The sequence below is a fragment of the Sorex araneus genome, chromosome 3 (genome assembly GCF_027595985.1).
Source record: "Sorex araneus isolate mSorAra2 chromosome 3, mSorAra2.pri, whole genome shotgun sequence".
Classification (NCBI taxonomy): Eukaryota; Metazoa; Chordata; class Mammalia; order Eulipotyphla; family Soricidae; genus Sorex; species Sorex araneus.
Genome location: NC_073304.1, coordinates 42955566 through 42971187, shown reverse-complemented (window position 1 = coordinate 42971187; position 15622 = coordinate 42955566).

Sequence of the window (15622 nt, the reverse complement as noted above, 5' to 3'; positions counted from 1 at the left end):
TCCCAGGGTAATTCCTGAGTGCAGAGCCAGGAGTTGTCGCTGGGTACTTCTGGGTATGTCTCTAACCACGGCCTCCAAAAAAAAAAGTTTATAGTCCAGATTAAAAGAATAAGACATGGACTTAGAATAGCTAATAACAACTATCATTTTGGTGGAATAAAACAAATGTCACAATAAAAATGTGATATAGTGATTGAGCAAAGAAGAATGAGAGAATGGGAAGGGGCAAAGGGGAGTAAGTTTCATGGAGATGCCACTCTTTGAGTTGAGTATGAAGCATAGCTACTTTTGGGATCCCTCTTTGTTGCTCCTTCTTGTAATACTCCATCCATTAGCAGTTATGTCAATTCTTAGATAGTTGTTAGCATATGTATTTATATTCTCCCTTGCCACCCTGCAGATTACATGACGTGAGCTCCATAGTCCACTCTGTGTTCCCCTTGTACTGTCTGCAAAAGCCAGATATCTTGTATATAGTAAACAAATTTGTTAAATGAACAAATGAATGATTAAGAGATTGATGGAGAGCAATTGATGACATTACTGAGTTCCTATTAGGTGGTACTTGTAGTTGTGACCCCTAGGTGATCGAATTAACACATTCAGTAATTATGCCAGATAAATTTTCATTACGATAGTTTTACGGAGACGGAAATGAAATACTAGGAAAAATATGTAACTTGTCCCAGACCACACAACAAATACATAATTAAAGCCATATCAAGTTAGGTTTGTGAGACTGAGCTGTTATTCATTACACAATATTACTTCCCCTTTACTGTGTATCAGCCATTTGACAAGCATTATTTCATTCAGTTTTACTTATGTCCTGCTAGCAGTAATTGTGTCAGCTATGTTTTATTAACTTTATTTCACTGATGAGAAAAAGAACCTGAGATTTTTTTATTCACTCAACAAACACTATCTGTATAACAATTGCTAGGCACCAGACTAGTCCTGGAGACAAGTAGTAAGACAAATAGACATGTCCCCTGCCTATGTCAATTTCAAGTCATGGAAGGATGGTCCTTAATTCAAAAGACAAAGGGGGACTGGATGAAACAGTTTTTGAGTGATTTATAAGCAAAGATACATTTGAAGGAAGATAAGCTTTTTTTTTTTTTAAAAAAAAAGGAAACTAGGGGACTTGGGAGTTGGCCCAGAGGGATGAGCTTTGCTTGGGAGACCTGGGTTCAATCCATGACCCCTTGGGTACCTTCAAGAGAGATCCCTTATCTTGGGATTCTCCTCAGGCAGAAAGAATCCCCTGAGCATCCCTGGGTGTAGCTCCCAAACAAAAACCAAAACCAGGGAGTGGGCTGGAGCAATAGCCTAGCATGAATGAGACTCTGCGTCTGATCCCTGGCACTGTCAATAAACAAACAAATAAGAAATAGAAACCGCTAAGACATGAAGATATTCATTAGAGTTAGCCAAAAGTGACAAATATAGTATACAAGTTAGTGTCTAATTTATGTCTATTTTAATTGGCGCGTGTGTTGGGATGTGGGTTCAGCTGAAAACACAGCATCATAAACAAGATAAAAGCTAATTTCTCTTCCACATCGAGGTTGAGTGGGGAGCCCTTCACAGCTCCCTGAACAGTTTCCAGGCTGCCATAAAGGGCTCTTTTAATTTTGATTTGAAGAAAGGAAAGAGGGAAAGGATACCTTTCCCTTTAAGGGCATTACTGGGGCATGCACATGTCACCTACTCTGCCCTTAAAGATGTTAGAGCAGAATCTTTTGGCCACAGCTACAGCTAGGAGGGTTATAATTGTCATCTATATTTTGTTAACTCCTTGAGGAGAAAATCTGTGAGAAATGTTGGCATGATTTTAGGAGATGGCCTTCTCAGCGTGCTCCTTTTCTTTTTTCTTTTTTTTTTTCTTTTTGGGTCACACCTGGCGATGCACAGGGGTTACTCCTGGCTCTGCACTCAGGAATTACCCCTGGCCGTGCTCAGGGGACCATATGGGATGCTGGGATTTGAACCCAGGTCGGCCGCATGCAAGGCAAACGCCTTACCCGCTGTGCTATCTCTCCAGCCCCAGTGTGCTCCTTTTCTAATGAAGAAATTTTGGGGATCTTATTTATTCCTGTTGGAAACAGAATAATTTTTTTAATTCTGCTTTGTTTTGGAGCCACACCCAGTGCTGCTGAGGCTTTATTCCTGGTTGTGCTCAAGGATCGCTTTTTGGTGGTATTCGGGGATCATATGTGGTACTGTGGATCGAAATGGGATCAGCTTGTGTGCAAGGCAAGCACCTTAACTTCTGTGCTAGCTCTCTGATTCTCAATTTGAAAATAATATTGATGGTTACTACTCCCACTTAAATTTTTAAGAACTTGTTTTTAGATACTACAAATAAAAAGGAAAATTTGATATCTTTTCAACTCACTAATAACCCAGGAGGCAAAAGCCTCCTCTATCCCCAGAGATCATTAGAAAAAAACCTATATTTTAAAATAAGTTACCTGAAAAATAGTAAATGAAAATTATCTGCGATATAATTTTGTGTCCACAAGAGTACAAAATAGTCATTTTACATTGACATTGTATCGATGGATTTTATATTTATATTGAATATATTTTATTTCCCATTAATTTCTCTTTTAAAAAATGACAACCCAGTGCCGAGTTGAAATTTTATAATTATCTATCTGGAGAGAGCTTGGGGGTCAGATGCATTGTCCCATGTAGCTCTGGAGGTCTCCAGACTCTACTGTGGTGTTCCTGTCGCTGCTGGCTCTGCATCACCTGCCAGAACATTGATCCCTTGCCCCAGCCCGTCAGTGGGAGAACACCGAGAGCAGTCTCTGGAGCCCTGAGCCCTGCCTGGAATGCATACAAGACAAAAGTTAAAAAAAAAACCCACCTCCCCTCCAATTTATAATTTCAAAACTTAAGTTTTGTTTTGGGGTCACAGCGGTAGTATTCAGGATTTTTTCCTGGCTCTGCACTCAGGAGTCACTCTTGGCTATGCTCAGAGGACCAAGCAGATGCCGGAAATTTAACCAGGATCAGCCCTAGACAAGGCAATTGCCTTACTCCTACACTAACTCTCTAGCTCATAAATTAATTTTTTTTAATTTTATTTTTTATTGAATCACTGTGAGATAGTTACAAAGTTTTCATATTTGATCCATCACCAAACCCCGCATACCCCCCTCCCACCCCCCTTCTGCCTGTGTGGCAGGCATTTTTCACTTTACTCTTTCTTTACTTTGATTACGTTCAATTTTCAACAAGAATCTCACTATCTTTATTTGGAGGTTTTCCTCAAACAGTCAGACATGTTGGATGGCATCAATAGATTGTATGTTTTCATTTTTTAGAAAAGGTCGCACTGCCGCATTATTGGCTGCGCGGTTCGGAGTTGTCCCAGTCCTGCATCCCGGGGCCATGTTAGTTGTTACTCAGTGTCTCTGGGACTCCATCTGGAGAAGGTGTACCGGCTGTGCCTCCTCCGTCTGTTGATGGTCCGGTCTGGGGTCCGGAGCAGTCTCCGGCCTGCACCACTTACCAGAAAGCCCGGATTCTTCCCCATAAATTAATTTTTAAAGTATAGTTTAGGTCACAGGGTTACAATGCTGTTAACGTTTATGGTTTTGAGGTATAAAGTTACTAGACCTCACCACCACCAATGTGCCTGGGGCTGTCCGTCATTGTTCCCATGTTACTGTATGTCCATCTCTTTATTCTTTTTCAATTCATTCTCCTATTTATATAGTGTTCTCAGTTCTCTAATTCATTGTTCAGGGTTTATTAATATTTAATAATGTCTATTTTCTTGTTTTTCTGTATACCAGAAATGAGGGAGATCATCTGGTATTTGGCTTTTCCCCTCTGACTTATTGGAGGGTACTCTGATGCTCTGCAGCTCCGTCAATGTTGTAGCAAACTACCTGGTTCCTTTTTTCTTACAGTTGCATAGTATCCCATTGTGTATATATACCATAGCTTCTTTGTCCACTTATCTGTAGTTGGATATTGGGTTGTTTCCATATCCTGACTGTTTTTCTAAGTACTACAATGAAAACAGCTGTGCATATATCTGTTCAAATTATTGTTTTGTGCTTTGGGAGTGGATAACAAGAAGTGGAATCACTGAGTTATATGAAAGCTATATTCTTACTTTTTTGAGGTTGTTTTTATTTTGTTTTGGGGGGGCCACACCTAGGGATGCTCATGAGTTACTCCTAGCTCAGCATTCAGAAATTACTCTAGAAGTGCTCAGGGAACCATATGGGATGCCAGGATTAAAACTGTATTGACTATGTGCAAGGCCAATGCCCAACCCACTGCACTATCTCCAGCTCCAGCTCTATTTTCCGTTTGGATGAAATCTACATCACTGTCACTGTCATACCGTTGCTCATTGATTCGCTCGAGCGGGCACCAGTAACGTCTCCATTGTGAGATTCGTTGTTACTGTTTTTGGCATATCAAATACGCCACAGTAGCTTGCCAGGCTCTGCCGTGCAGGCGAGATACTCTTGGTAGCTTGCTGGGCTCTCCAGGAGGGGCGGAGGAATCGAACCTGGATCATCCGCGTGCAAGGCCAAAGCCCTACCCGCTGCGCTATCGCTCCAGCCCGAAATCTACGTACCGTTTCCATATTGGCCAAACCAGACAGCACTCACACCAACAGAGAATAAGGTGTCCTTTTTCACTCACTCCCACCACAGCAGGTTGTTTTCAGTTTTTTTTAAATATGTCAACTTCATGAGATTGAGAGGTAAGTACCATATCATATGGTACTTAATTGTTATGTTTTTTTTTCTGCTTTTTGGGTCACACCCGGAAATGCACAAGGGTTACTCCTGGCTCTGCACTCAGGAATTACTCCTGGCAGTGCTCGAGGGACCATATGGGATACTGGGAAACAAACCCGGCTGTGTGCAAGGCAAATGCCCTACTCACTGTGCTATCACTCCAGCCCTAACTTAATTGTCAATTTGATGTGAATTTCTTTGATAATACGTGATATTGAACATCTTTTCCTATGCCTATTGGACATCTGTAGTTCTTAATTTTTAAAAAAGCAAATGTAGTCAGTAATCAATAGAAAAATGCCTCTGTAGATGTGGTGTTTCCAGTTTGTCAGAAATCTACAAAGTGTGTCTACCATGCCCTATGACAAAAAAGAGAGCAGTGGAAGGAAGACAACTAGACCTTGGATTCTTTTCCTCATTTCATTTGACATTACTTGCTCCATAGATGAAAACATAGTCATGTCCTGGGCAACCTTTAATTTTAGCTCAATTCTCTGTCCTTATTTATTTGATAGCTCATTAATTGTCTCTGAACTGAGAAAATGTTTCCTTTAAGAAGGTTAAACAGAGTTTATTGACATAAGTGAATTGGTTGAAGAAAACATTATTAAATCAAAGACACTTATTTAAACACCAAATGAATCATTTAAAGGCAAATTGGAGGTCGTATCTCCTCCTAACTAAATAATGTTAACCAGTAATGAGATGCCCATTTTAGATAGAGGCTCACTTTCAGGTTTGAGCCGCTGGCGGAATGAACTGTGTGCTTTAGTTTTCTAAATTTATTTAGAGTCCATAATTAAATCAGTGGTTTAAATGTCAATGTTTTAAACAATATTCTGGCCATAATTCAGTGTTATTTTTCATAATATGATTACATAAAAAGCATTTCAAAGCTTCTCTTTTATCCCGGCAGAAGGAAAAAATGAAAAATAGTGTGTGTCTGAGCAATGATCCTGCAGTGGAAACAGATTCACTTCAGACTCTGCATTCAGCACCTTTGCACAGGTCAGTGTTGGCTTTCCTTGGCATTGTCTGTGCTGCTCTGACTGGACTACAGGGCAGTTCCCAGTGTTTTACTTGGGGCCACTGCCCCGTCCACTTCTGCAGCTCTTTCAGAACTGCCCTGGGAATTCCTCATATTTTCTTTGGTTAGAAAACCATTCTTCGAGGTGTTTCGGCATGATTTTCAGTCCTGTGCTTAGGGGTGACTCTGAGCGGTGCTTGAGAAGTAAAGCATGTGCTTCATTCAGCCTTTTAAGCTATTTAACCATCCCCATATCTGGTATTTAAAAAAAACTTTATTTAAACTCTGTGATTTACAGAGTTGTTCATAATACACTTGTTTCAGACATCCAATGTCCATTTCCGGTCCCACCACAAGTGTGACCTTTCTTCCACCAATGTCTCACATTTCCCACTCACCACCCCAACTAGTTTACTCTCTATGGCTTGCTCCAACACATCCTGTCACCGTCACTGTCACTGTCATCCCATCGATTTGTTTGAGCGCGCACCAGTAACGTCTCTCATTGTGAGACTCATTGTTACTGTTTTTAGCATATTGAATATGCCACGGGTAGCTTGCCAGGCTCTGCCGTGCGGGCGCGATCCTCTCGGTAGCTTGCCGCACTCTCCAAGAGGGGTGGAAGAATCAAACACGGGTCAGCCGCATGAAAGGCAAATGCCCTACCATTGTGCTATCGCTCCAGCCCCCAACACATCCTAGAACATAAAAATTAATTTTGCATTAATAGTTCTCTTTGTCATGGGGATTGTTGCTGGGATGGAAGGGATAGCACCCACAAGCTGGCTCTCTGAGGTTGCATACATGCCCTGCCCTAGCCTGGTATTTTGACTTTTTATTTCTTTCCTTGCAGTTGGAAGGTATTACAACTCTATCATAACATACAGTGCCCTGTTTTTCTCATGCAGCCAGCGCAAGGGCGTCACCCCCTATACTGCTAGCCGGCCTCCTGACTGCACTGACTATTGAGTGCTGACAGGTGCTAGGATGTGCTTTCCAAGCTCTTCCACTGGAAACCTAAGCTGATGCCCAAGGCTTTGTTTCACACAGCATTGAAGCTTCTTTCATAGCTAGACAGGGGTCAGAAGTTTAAGGATCAAATCTGACATTGGCTCACCCCTGGTGGGTGGGACCATCAGATGATCTAGCAGCTTCTACTTCCTATCATTAAAGGTAGGAGAGTTATTGTGTATCTGCAGAGAACACGGAGAAAAAAAGCTCTCAGAGGACATTTGATTTGAGGCCTTTTTCTGAGTGTTATCACCCACTTGATTCTTTGAAACCCTCTTTGTTGCTCTTGTAATTATTTTGATTTTGCATGCCTTATCAACGGAGGCTGCTCATCTTCACCTGTCACTTCCTATGATTTACGAAGAACTAGATTCAGGCTTTGAAGCCCTGAGATAATTCTTGGAAATATCATCTCACAATCATAGCTTCTGTGTTCACATCATCAACTAAGAAGAATTACATTCTCCTCTAAATCCCATTCTCCTCCCAACCACAATGCTGCTTTCTTTAACAGAGAACCTGCTTATGACAAATTGTCCATCAGAACAGCCTTACCTATGATGTGGGTGGGCAACGTAATTTCAGATTCTGCAGGTTTACACCTGACCCATTATTTTAAGGATAAGAAATAGTAAAGGGAAAAGTTGGTTCAAGCAATGCTGACACTGCTCATTAGTTAAGAGACAGAAAAGACTACACTGGGACTTTTCTGATGATTTCAGATCCTCACTCTGCATCCCCTTCTCTGACCCCCAACCCCTGCCACCTCCCCCCATTTAGATGGAGGGGAAAAAAAGACACTGTATGTTTAAGGTTAATCAAGTTTCAGAACAATTTTTTTTAAACAAACTAGAATCACACTAATCTTTTTTTTTCTTGCTCTAATGTGTGGCTGTTGAAATCCTCAGCTGTGATAAATTAAGCTACTTATTAATCTAATTATCGTACATTCATCCTAGAAACTTTCATGTGACTTGAAAAGGCTATTCAACCTTTTCCCTCCCCTCCTAGAAAGGGCTCAACCTTGCACCAATTAAGATCATTCTGAAGTAAGGCTTTAAAAAAGCTTTCTCTAATCACCCAATGGAACATGGAGCAGTGGAAACCAAACTCAGATTGCTGGGAAAAAGTTTCACATTCCTTTCTGTCTGCCAACTTTTAGGGTTTCATTGCCCAGGGGAGGAAGACTTCATTTTCCTGTTTAGTTGTCCTTTCACTGACTTCCAAATAAAGTCCATGTAATGACTGAGCAAATAAAGTTGCAGCATGTGTTTTAAAATCAATTGCCATTCTTGGACTATAGAAATGTAACAATACACAGATTTGCTAGAAAATGCCAGCAACCATATGAACTAAACCCTGTACTGTATCTGTACAATGGATACAGTCCTTTTGACCCCTAAAGCACACATTTACTATGCAGATTTTTAAAGGTCTTTTATGACTTATCTATTGATATTAAAATGTCCCCATCCTCATATAGGTTCAATTTAGGATTAACAAGTATGTTGCAAATGTATCATATCTTAAGCATCCATTCATTGCCAACCAACTTCTTTTTAAAAAAAAAGATGGCGTAAATTGAGCTATTTTACATTAAAATTAAACTACCTATTAATTTGAATGCAAAGTAGCCCCATGGACCGGATGCAATTTCAATGACAGGTTTACCCCCAGATCCAAGAACAGTCAACTCCGGTGAGTCCAGGCAGATTGTTCCCTACTATTGCTCTGTGCCTAGCAAACTTGCTCACTGTGACTAGTTTTTTGAAGTGAAGATTAAACGAGTGGAATTATAAAGTATAATTACATTTTATTGAAACTCTAGAAATCAGAAAAAATTCAGCAGGAAACTTTTAGTGAAACATGATGTGTTGTCATTATCATTAAAAGATAAAAGTTCCATACTGTTTTTATCTGTTTATTTGGAAGAAATCCAGCCTTTACAGTTATGCAGGAAACAAAAAACGGGAATGCAGGAGTAATTATTAAAACTGTGCGATTTGTTATCTCAGCCACTGTCTTTCCAAATGGTAATGCGATATCAGCAGCTGCAGACGGTCGCTGATTTCCTCTATTAGTAAACAAGCGCTTTGGAGACCCGTGTGAGGCACTTTAAGCTCGCTACTCCCCGAAGTGCTGTCAGGCTTAACTACTAATCCATGGTATTTCAGAGCACTGGAAATTCATCTTTATAAAACCTGAACAAAAAAGGGAAAAAAGCCTGGAGGGCATGAGCTCCCTCTGGTGAGACAAATGACATGTTCATTTATTAATGAAACAATAACCCTGGAAAGAGGATCAAAGCACATTCCATCCTCACTTTACAATCCCCAATTTTCTCAGGCCAAACCATTTAATTGAGCCATGACAATGGAATACTTAATTGTTGCCTTAAAGTTTGGAAGAAGCGACTTTTTAAAGCATTAATGTGCATTTCAGTATTATTATCCAAAAATAATGCAGCTGGATGGAAGGTGATGGAATTCGATTCACCCTACTTGGGGTGGTGGCATTCAATGGCAGAGAAGGGTTTTTCTCCAACCTGCTTGCAATACTCACTATAGGTCCCTCTGGTTCCATCTCTGCCCTTTCCTCACCAGAAACAGCATTGGTGGATTGCTTCCTCATGATGAAATGTCTAAGGTGAAGATGGGAGATTGTTGATTCAAGTTTTTTTTTTTTTTTTGCATGCTCCAGTATCTGTGACATAAGTAAGAGATAGGGAGTTTCAATGACAGGTGTCAGGAATTGAAGAAGCTGGGGAGAATATCAAGCAGAGAGCTCAACGCTAAGTCCGGATGGGGCCCATTCACCCATTGCATGAGCAAAAAGGAAACAAACTCCTCTCTGGCCCTCTGGGTCATTCACAAATGGTGTTTGAGTGACGACGATGATTCTGTTGCACCAAAACAAGCATCTACAACTTTTAAAAATGAGTAGGTCATCCTCAATTTCTAAATATTAGTTTTGAATTTTACCATGGAATTCTAACTTGATTTTTTTTTTTGCTTCTATTTTTGTAACATCTTCTTTTGGGGGGGGTTACTTAACTACGTTATTTTCAAACTGAGTCAAACTTTTAGGAAAGTTCTAAGGCACAGACAGAAGTGGGAAACTAAGAAAAAGTGACTGACTTATTAGTCAAAGAGAGCTTTGCAGGGGGCTGGAGTGATAGCACAGTGGGTAGAGCATTTGCCTTGCATGCGGCTAAGCCGAGTTCGATCCCCAGCATCCCATATGGTTCCCTGAGCACGGCCAGGGGTAATTCCTGAGTGCAGAGCCAGGAGTGACCCCTGAGCATCGCTGGGTGTGACCCAAAAAGCAAAACAACAACAACAACAACAACACAAAGAGGGCTTTGCAGATTTTGTAGGTGGTTGCTAAGTCTTACCTGTCTGCACTCAATTATTCTAGGCTAGTTGGACTCTAGGTCCAATTTCCTATTTCAAGGCATCCTTTGGAATTTATAAGTAAGCTTCCGTCTACTTGATACCTGCTTCTATTTATCCCTTAGGAGATCCATTATATTAATGAAAACCAATAGTCTAGAGTTGAGAACACTCAAGTTTTAATGTTTTGATCATAGCCTTATGGGAGATAGATAATATGGTTTAAGATTTTTTTGTTGTCTAGATTTTTGTTGTCTATACTTTATCCCACTCCCTCCCACCCCAATCTGCTTTTCAATACTAGTCTAATAAAATTCTTTCTTCTGTTCTGGGCTTTTTAAGAAAAAAATTTTGTTTGGGCCACACTTTGAGGTGCTCAGGGCTTCCTGACTCTGTGAGGAAGAATCACTCCTAGCAGAACTCAGGACTATATGGAGTATGGAAGATCAGACCCCGATAGGTTGCACCCAGGCAAATGCCCTACCTGCTATATTATCATCACTCCAGCCCTGAAAACTAATTTTTGTTATTGTTTTGAGCCACACCCAATGGATGTTGGAGATTACTCTTAGTTCTGTACTCAGAGGTTGTACTCAGTGATGCTCAGGGGACTGTGCACTACCCGAAATTGAATCCAGACTTCCTGCATGCAAAACATGAGTTCCAGTCTACCGAGGTATCACTCTAGCCCTTTGTTCTAGATTACTATATTTATGAGTGAATATTATATTTGTATTTCCTCTTCTTCCCTTCATTGTTGATGTGTGATGATCAGGGGTTGCATATATGGTTGACCTCTGTGCTCAAACATTTGATTCTGGTGTTTACTAGGGCTCACATGTCAGGTTGTGGGGCTTGCCACAAGCTCACTATGGGTTGCACTCTTTAATTACAGTGCTTGGCGTCATTGTGGCACTAACATATGCTCATCAGGGATCACACTTCCTGACTTTGGTGTTCACATATATTTTAATGGTCCTCACTGGGAGTCTCACCCTTTAGCTGTAGTATTCATAAGCACCTGGCCGCACTGTGGTCAGAAATCACCTGAAGAAGCAGGGGTTACAGATAATAAGACTGCCAGGATCTTGCTTGCCACATATAATAGCATCAGGAAGTGGACTTTTTTTTTTTTTTTTTTTTTTTGCTTTTTGGGTCACACCTGGCGATGCACAGGGGTCACTCCTGGTTCTGCACTCAGGAATTACCCCTGGCGGTGCTCAGGGGATCATATGGAACGTTGGGCATCAAACTGTGGTCGGCTGCGTGCAAGACAAATGCCCTACCCGCTGTACTATCACTCTAGCCCCTAGGAAGTGGACTTTTGAGCTTATAAAGTAGGCATTCTAAGCCACTTAGACATACCTGGGTCCTTGGACATGTATATTTTATATTAAATTTTAGTAAAATCTATGGAAAGTCTTTATAAATAAATTAATAAGGTCTTTGATTTTATAGTTTCATTTAGTTTGAGTTCTTATTTTAAAAAGATAGCATGTTAATTCTTTATTAATATATAAAATAATATATGCTATTACAAGCTAGGCAAGTTAAAGTTTTATATATTAAAGACTTTGTTCTTTGATTATGGCTGTATCTGGGTTATGAGGTTGTGTCATTTTATAAAAGTTAATAATTTTGATTTTTGTCCGTCAGATTTTATAAAAGATAAACAATGAAAATTCCTCATCCCCTTCCATGTATTGACCAGCAAGTAATTATGAATAAATGTGAATTACTTTTATTTTGTGTTTGGTGCTAGGAATTGAATCCAGAGCCTGCACTGAGTCGCTCCCTTGGTAAAAAAATACCCAGAGTTATTAAAAAAATATTGCTGAAGGTGCTGGAGTGATTCTGGATTTGATTCCCAGTACCCCATAGTGCCTTTCCATGAGTGATTGCTGGTACAGAACCAGGAGTAAGCGCTGAGCATCAAGTGTGGGCCCCAAACAAACAAAAGTGATTGCTAAAGAATGTTTTATAACATTATATACATTTAAAGCTTGTAGTATTATAATTCAACCCTTGTATATGCTTCATTATGATTAATACCAGAAGTGTAGTTAATACTCAGCACAACACAATTGACCCCCTTTTCAGGTTTGCCCATCACCCAGACCACCACCCTTACTTTGGCACCACCTTTTTTTTTTTTTTTGCTTTTTGGGTCACACCCAGCGATGCTCAGGGGTTACTCCTGGCTTTGCACTCAGGAATTACTCCTGGCGATGCTTAGGGGACCATATGGGATGCCGGGGATCGAACCCGGGTCGGCTGCGTGCAAGGCAAACGCCCTACCCGCTGTGCTATTGCTCCGGCCCCGGCACCACCATTTTGGTCTTGTATCTAGGAAATATTTGTTGGCATTGGTGAGGTGGTGGTACATCCTCAGGGTGGTACACTCTCAGGGGCTATTCCTAGCTCTGTTCTAAGTAATCATTGGCAATGCTTGAGGAACCATATCTGATACCACTGAATTGAATCAGGTTAGGCTGCATACAAAGCAAATGCTTTTACCCTGTACTTTCTCTAAGGCATGTGAAACTTATTTTTGTTTTGTTTGTTCATTTATTTTCATTCATTCTCCTCTTTCTATTGAATTGCTACTTTATGATAATCTGGTATTTCAGGAGATATTCTGTTTCTTCTGTATGAGTGAAATCATGATATTTGTCTTTTTTCATAGTTTGAAAAGTCTTCTGCAGAGTAATTGTTTGGATTTATCCCAGGAGAGTGTTGGTGATTCAGATGTGTAGTACCCCTCTACACAAATCCTTTGAGTGATGACAGAAGCCTCTAAGTCAATAATCACTGTAGGAACTGACTTAATAGAAGAGTTTCAAATGGAAGGCCTAAATATATAACAGAAACACCCTTCCCCCATGTCCTTCTGTGATTATCTTTTATCTCTAAATATAGAGCCTTTATTTAAAAATAAATGCACAGAAAAGACTTCCTGAACTTGGTACATGAGCATTCCACACCATGACCACATCACATTTGTGATGGCCACATCACAAATTTTATAGGAACCAAAGCTGTGAGAGAAAAAAGATTTACATTAGCTGAAAAGATGTACTTCACATTTTCATGAACATATTCAATTAATATTTATTTTATATTTTACTTATCTAGCCTGTCAGTTATTCCATAACTCTTGATTAAGGGTATATACTCAATCAAGCATATATACCACAAATTTGATTACAAATATAGCTGAGAGGTTTTCTAAATTGTATGAAGATTGAGACTACATAGAGAAAGGAACCATGGCTGGGGGTATGTAATCTGGATTCAGAAATAGTTGGCTTTCAACCTATTTTGAAAAAGGCAAATACCCTTTGGTATTTGTGTCTGTTGAATATATAACTGAAGTATTCATTCAGTATTAATCTATCAAGAAACTGCCATCTCCCATGGACCATGTGCAAGATGGACACAGAACCAAGCATAGCTCATGAATCTCGGGGTCTTCCTTGCCATTGATTGGCTAGGAGATCAGATGACTTATCAAACAATTCCCTTAAGGTGGATGATAAATCCATATTGTAAGGCACAGATGCCAACTTGAAGATGACCTGAAAACTTTAAATAATTATAGTTTTCATTCTGTGGGTTGAGACCTCATGATGGGGCTTGAGCTTCTTCTCTCCTGTTTTGTTGAGAATAGTATACTTTAGGAATGAAGAATGACAAGAAGCACATGGAGAAATGTATGTTCCCTCGTTGCCCCTCTTTATTTCCAAATCTTAGAAATTCTGTTCCTTGAAAAGAAACAAAATCATTAATAAAAGTTAGTTCAATGATGATCATTTTTACTACCTGTCATAGTGGGTCCACAAGTTGATACTCCTACCATAATAATGATCATTATTATTAAGGAGCAGTCCAACTGTTCCTTAAGCTTGCAAGATGGAAGATTACCAACAGAGTTAATAGGAGTTCAAATTAGATAAGATAATGCAGGTCATCTTTAATAAGCACTAAGAAGTGAGCGAATGATGGTATACTTTGCTTCTTGTCCAGCCTAATTGATTAAAATTCAGGCAATACCAAACTAACAAGAAAATGTAAGGAAGAATAAAAAGAAAATTTTTGGATGATGTCTACTTTACTTAGAATTATTTTGGGATTACTGGGATTTTGTAAAATATCAATTAAGAATTCTTTTGCTTTTTTGTTTTTTTTTGCTTTTTTTGGGTCACACCTGGCAATGCACAGGGGTTACTCCTGTCTCTGCACTCAGGAATTACCCCTGGCCATGCTCAGGGGACCATATGGGATGCTGGGATTTGAACCCGGGTCGGCCGCGTGCAAGGCAAACGCCCTACCCGCTGTGCTATCTCTCCAGCCCCTCTTTTGCTTTTTTAAAAAAATTTTTGGGTCACTCCTGGTGATGCACAGGGGTTACTCCTGATTCATGCACTCAGGAATTACTCCTGGCGGTACTCAGGGGACCATATGGGATGCTGGGAGTCGAACACGGGTTGGCCGCATGCAAGGCAAATGCCTTACTCGCAATGCTATCGCTCTGGGACCCAAGTAAGAATTCTTACTTTCCATCTCGGTGCCTTTGATATCCTGGTAATGGGTTATCCTTGCACTTTTTTTGTAGTAGAGTTTTAGTTCAAAGAACGTTGTATTTTCTTTCTACCTTTTATAAAATAAATTAGCTTTTAGAATGAGATAAATTGAAGCTCTATTTTCTTCTGTCACAAAATTCTGTGTTTTGTCCAGAGTGAGTACAGTGGGTAAGGCACCTGCCTTGCATGTGGCAGACCTGCGTTTTATCCCCAGCATTCCATATGGTCCTCTGAGCACCAATAGGAATAATTCCTGAGTGTTGAGCCAAGTTTAAGCCCTGAGCATCTCCAGGTATGGACCCTCACCCCCAGATTCCCCAAATTATGGGTTTTTGTTGTTGTTTATTTCTTTGTTTTTGCCACATCCAGTGATGCTCAGGATTTACTCCTGACTCTACGCTCAGGGATCACTCCTGGCAGGGCTTCGGAGTCCACTGGAGATGGGGATGGAGCCCAGATGGGCACATTCAAGGCAAGTGTCCTATCCATTGCACTATGCTTTTAGTCCCTGTTACTAAATTCTGCTGGTAGTATACAAGAAATCTAATAAAATAGTCTATTTCACTTCAGGGTAATCTTTTATTTTATTTTATCTTAGCATTGTAAGCTATGGACAAATGCTCCCAAGTGTAACACTACTATAAGGAACATCAATTATCTCCCTATATTCTTCTTCAGTACTGTCCATTTTATCATATGCCAAAAGGAGCTCATAGTTCAGAATATTTTAAAAATGTCTAAAGAATTTAGGACAAACTGTTCAAAATCTCTGAATTGAAATGAGACCAGTGTGTTACTCACATTGCTACTTGTTTCTTCAACTTGAAGAAA